General features: G+C 47.5%; 1 long non-coding RNA gene across 1 annotated transcript; it reads left to right on the top strand.

Moving 5' to 3' along the window:
- The first annotated feature begins 811 nt into the window (after window positions 1–811).
- LOC144329684 (uncharacterized) lies at window positions 812–3896 on the top strand. Its single transcript, XR_013395299.1, has 3 exons — window positions 812–821; window positions 3517–3610; window positions 3703–3896. It is a non-coding gene; the product is annotated as an uncharacterized LOC144329684 (long non-coding RNA).
- The last annotated feature ends 1734 nt before the right edge of the window (window positions 3897–5630 follow it).

Genomic DNA, 5630 nt, shown 5'->3' with positions numbered 1-5630 from the left:
ATAACTTTTATTTATTTATTTATTTATTATTTATTTACTTATTTATTTTAAAGAACACTCGGTCAGGGCCGGGCGCGGTGGCTCACGCCTGTAATCTCAGCACTTTGGGAGGCCAAGGCGGGCGGATCACCTGAGGTCAGGAGTTCGAGATCAGCCTGGCCAACATGGCGAAACCCTGTCTCTACTAAAAATACAAAAATCAGCCGAGTGTGGCGGGGCGCGCCTGTAATCCCAGCTACTTGGTCAGACTTTCACCTCTCTTCCAAGGGGAAGCCTCAGTTCTGCTCTCTAGGGCCTTACCTGGGCAAAGGTGCCACCAGGTGGACAGTGAGCCGAATGCCAGCGGACGCTTCCACGCATGCTGTGGTCTCTGCGGAGAGGCCCTGTGAGCATGCGCGGTGGGCGCAGGGGGGCGGGGGGGCGGGGGGGTGAGATGGAAACGGAGGGAAAATGCCTGTCGCCCTGACGCTCATCCGAGTGCAACGTGCTGTGCTCGTGTGTGTGGTGTGCTGGTGTAGACAAACCTACTGCACCATCAGTCGCGTCAAAGTTTAGCACATGCAACTGTGCACAGTGTGTCATCATAATAAACAATTATGAGGTTTATGGATTTACTTTACTATATGTTTGATCATTATTTTAGTGTGCACTCCTACTTATTTAGAAAAAATTTTACTTAAATCAGCCTTGTTTTAACAGCAGGTCCTTCAGGAGGCATCCAGAAGAAGGCGTTATCATAGGAGATGACAGCCCATGCCTGCCATTGCCCCGAAGGCCTCCTAGGGCGCCAAGATGTGGAGGCGGAAGGCACTCTACCCTGAGTAGGCCTAGGCTAATGTGTGTGCTTGTGTCTTAGTTTTTGGTAAAACAAGTTTAAAAAGTAAAAATATAAAAAAATAAATAAAATAAAATAAAACGAAAACAGTGTATATGGCCAGGTGTGGTGGTTCACACCTATAATCCCAGCACTTTGGGAGGCCGAGGTGGTGGATCACTTGAGTCCAGGAGTTTGAGACCAGCCTGGCCAACGTGGTGAAACCCCATCTCTACTAAAAATACAAAAATTAGCCGGACGTGGTTGCACATGCCTGTAATCCCAGCTACTTGGGAGGCTGAAGTAGGAGAATCGCTTGAACCCAGGAGGCAGAGGTTGTAGTGAGCTGAGATTGTGCCACTGCATTCCGGCCTAGGCGACAGAGACAGACTCCATCTCAAAAACAAACAAACAAACAAACAAACAAACAAACAAAAAACCCAGAAACCAGTATGCAGTTTATAGAATAAGGATATAAAGAAAAAATATATGGCTGGGTGCAGTGGCTCACACTTGTAATCCCAGCACTTTGGGAGGCCGAGGCGGGCAGATCACCTGAGGTTGGGAGTTCGAGACCAACCTGACCAACAGGGAGAAACTCCATGTCTACTAAAAATACAAAATTAGCCAGGAATGGTGGTGCATGCTTGTAATCTCAGCTACTCGGGAGGCTGAAGCAGGAGAATCGCTTGACCCCGGGAGGCAGAGGTTGCAGTAAGCTGAGATTATGCCATTGCACTCCAGCCTGGGCAACAAAAGTGAAACTCCATCTCAAAAAAAAAAAAAAAGAAAAGAAAAAAGAAAGAAAATATTTTTATACAGGTATACAATGTATTTGTGTTTTAAGCTAAGTGTTATTACAAGAGCCCAAATGTTTTTTAAAAAGTAAAAAGTAGGCCGGGCGCGGTGGCTCAAGCCTGTAATCCCAGCACTTTGGGAGGCCGAGACGGGCGGATCACAAGGTCAGGAGATCGAGACCATCCTGGCTAACATGGTGAAACCCCGTCTCTACTAAAAATACAAAAAAACTAGCCGGGCGAGGTGGCGGGCGCCTGTAGTCCCAGCTACTCGGGAGGCTGAGGCAGGAGAATGGCGTAAACCCGGGAGGCGGAGCTTGCAGTGAGCTGAGATCCGGCCACTGCACTCCAGCCTGGGAGACACAGCGAGACTCCGTCTCAAAAAAAAAAAAAAAAAAAGTAAAAAGTATATAAAGTTAAACCATTACAGTAAGCTAAGGCTAATTTATTATCAAAGAAAGAAAACTATTTTTTATGAACTTAATGTGGCCTAAGCGTCAGTGTTTACAAAATTTACATTAGTGGCCAGTAATGTCCTAGGCCTTCACATCCACTCACCACCCACTGGTGACTCGCCCAGAGCCACGTCCAGTCCTGCAAGCTCCATTCATGGTAAGTGCCCTAAACCTGTGTGACATTTATATTTTTCATACCATACTTTTACTGTACTTTGTCTATGTTTGTATCTGTTTAGATACACAAATGCTGTTTTTTTGTTTTTTTGGTTTTTTTTTTAGACAGGTCTGGCTCTGTCACCCAGGCTGGAGTGCAGTGGTGCGATCTCAGCTAATCTCCACCTCCCAGGTTCAAGCGATTCTCCTGCCTCAGGCTCCCAAGTAGCTGGGACTACAGGTGACTACCGCCATGCCTGGCTAATTTTTATATTTTTAGTAGAGATGGGGTTTCACCATGTTGGCCTGACCTCAGGTGATCTATCTGCTTTGGCATCCCAAAGTTCTGGGATTACAAGCATGAGCCACCGCACCTGGCCTAGATCCACAAATGTTAATACTTCCCATTGTGTCACAATTGCCTACAATATTCAATATAGTCCCACATTGTACAGGTGTGTAGCAGGCTGCCTCATCTAGGTCTTCGTCATGATGTTTGCACTACCACGAAATTGCCAAATGACATGTCTCAAAACGTATCCCTGTTGTTAAGCAACACATGACTGTATAAATAGATACATTTGAAAATAAATTTTTATTTAAAAAGAATATTTGTTTAGAAATAATATTTATTTTAAAAGAATGACAAACACATAGCATGTTAACATTAGTAATTATTTTAAATGAAAAATAAGTATGTTCTGAAACCACAACAACAAAGTTGACAATAAGGGTGACATTATCTTTCATTTTTGTCAATATCTTTAATGTCTGGCTTGACAGGAGACAGGTAGATTCTCATATCTGCTTCTGCATGAGTCTGTTGTGATACATTATTTTGGCTGAAGTGTGTAAGGAATATCCAGCCGCTCCCAGACATGCTGTTGGAAAAGGGATGAGTAATTCAATACCGTTTTTAGATAGTTGTGACTATTCTTCTTTGATACGACACCAAAACTGGACATGTTTAAAGACTAGTTATCATGATTATTTAAAGATTCTTTAATTTAAAAGATGAGTTACAATCAAAGATTGGTTAAAATGTGGATTAAAGGTTAATTATGTGGATTTGAGATTATAATCTTTAAACTGAAAGGTCTTGTACATTTTCTTTCTCTTTTTTTTTTTTGAGACAGAATCTTGCTTTGTCACCCAGGCTGGAGTGCAGTGGCTTGATCTTGGCTCACTGCAACCTCTGCCTCCCGGGTTCACGCCGTTCTCCTGCCTCAGCCTCTGGAGTAGCTGGGACTACAGGCGCCCACCACCATGCCTGGCTAATTTTTTGTATTTTTAGTAGAGATGGGGTTTCACCATGTTAGCCAGGATGGTCTCGATCTCCTGACCTCATGATCCGCCCACCTCGGCCTCCCAAAGTGCTGGAATTACAGGTGTGAGCCACTGCGCCCGGCCTGGTCTTGTACATTTTCATTTACTTTTTGTATATGATGTGAAGTAGAGCTCCAACTTCGTTCTTCTGCAGGTGGCTATCCGCGATCCCAGCTGAAGAAAAGACTGTTCTTCCCCCACTTCACCCCCACATTTGGGGGTCAGTTGATTTTGATGAGAGCCAAGGCACTCTCATCAAAATCAATTGACCCCCAAATGTGAGTTTCTGGACTCTCAGTTCTATTATATTGGTCTATATATCTATCTGTATATAAGCACACACAGGCTTGACTACTGTAGCTTTGCAGTAAATTTTGCATCCTCCAATCTTTGCTCTTTTTCAAGATTTTTTTGGTCGTCTGGGTTCCTTGAGTTTCCACAGGAATTTTAAGATCAGCTTAATTCCTACAAAGAAGCCAGCTGAGATTCTGATAGGGATTGTCTTGAATCAATGTTCTTTTTGCTATAAGTTACAGAGTAAATTAAACAACTGAAGGAAGGTCCCTGTGAGCTGCAGTCCCGGGAGAAGAGGAAACCCTTCAAAGTGGATTCTGGAAAGAACAGCCTTGGTTTTCTTCTGAACAATAAGTTCTGGCCCAGCTGGACCCAGGGTGGGCACCGGGAGTGCTGGCTGATAGCCCTCTCCTGCCAGCCCTGCGAGGTGTGGGGACCACCTGCAGCATGGCTCTCCTGAACCCAGCCCCCAAGCCCATGGCCTCCGAGAGATGAACGCTGGCTGCCCAGAAGCAGGTGTGGGGGAGGAGGCAGAGGGACCGCCCACGGGCATCCCTGGGCTCCCTGGCTCCTGCCTGCTGATGTGCCGCCTCAGTCGGACAGAGGTTTCAACACACTTGTACCCTTCCCAACACAGGCAAGGTATCTCCTGGGCCTGGAAGAAAACCAAGGTCAGGGGATCTCCTAGTTCAATGAGGGAGAACGACATGTAAGGAAGATAAAAATTAAAGCCGTGTGGGACGGGAGACACCCAGGGTCTCATAGGACAAGATGTGAGTGGACTGCAGGCTGGGGCGGGGCTGTGGAGAGGGGAGACCTGGGGTGGGGCTGGGGACAGGGGAGGCTGGGGCAGGGTGGGGGTGAGGAGTGGGATCCAGGAAGGTTCTAAGAGGAGGAGAAGATGCCCACCCACACTGGGGTTACAAGGAGGATAGGAATTTGTCAGAGGGCAAGGGGACAGCAGGAGGGAGGAATTTGTCAGAGGACAAGGGGACAGCAGGAGGGAGAAATTTGTCAGAGGACAAGGGGACAGCAGGAGGGAGTGACCAAGGGGGTCAGCAGGGGCAAAGGCCAGGAGGTGGTCACGGTAGTGGTGTGTGTGGGGACAGAAGGTGTCAGCACAGCTGATGCTGGGGAAGGGGCAGGCAGGGCATCCCGTACTGGAGAGCCAGGCCAGAGCACTCGGGGACTGTCCTATGGCCAGCAGGAACCTGAAGGGCTCAGGAACATCCCCTGGCAGCCAGACACAGGATGGAGGGGGCGGGTAGGACGGTGAAACCCTCTTATTCTGGAACTCAGCCCCTCTGGGAGACACAGGAAGGAACTGCCAGGGCTGTGGACTTGCACAGTCTCATCTGAACGATCTCATCCCTGGCAGTTTGTTTGTTTGTGTTTTAAAGATAGGGTCTTACTCTGTCACCCAGGCTGGAGCGTGCTGGCACAATTGTGGCTCACTGCAGCCTTGGCCTCCCTGGCCCAAGTGATCCTCCCACCTCAGCCTCGAGAGCACCTGGGCCCACAAGCACACACCACCACACCCAGCTAATTTTTATTTCGTTTTATTTGTGGCGATGGGGGTCTCACTATCTTGCCCAGACTGGTCTTAAACTCCTGGGCTCAAGTGATCCTTCCCTCTCGGTCTCCCAAAATGCACCGGGTATTATAGGCATGAGCAGCTGTGCCTAGACCCTGGCAGCCTGTTGAAATGGAATGTATCTGTCACCATCTTTGCAGATTGGGAAACCAAGGCTAAGATAAGAGAGTGACTTCTTCAGGGTCACCCTGTTA

The sequence above is a fragment of the Macaca mulatta genome, chromosome 7, assembly GCF_049350105.2.
Source record: "Macaca mulatta isolate MMU2019108-1 chromosome 7, T2T-MMU8v2.0, whole genome shotgun sequence".
In the NCBI taxonomy this organism is placed as follows: domain Eukaryota; kingdom Metazoa; phylum Chordata; class Mammalia; order Primates; family Cercopithecidae; genus Macaca; species Macaca mulatta.
Note: the sequence above shows the minus strand (reverse complement) of the source record. Positions and strands in the feature narration are given on the sequence as shown.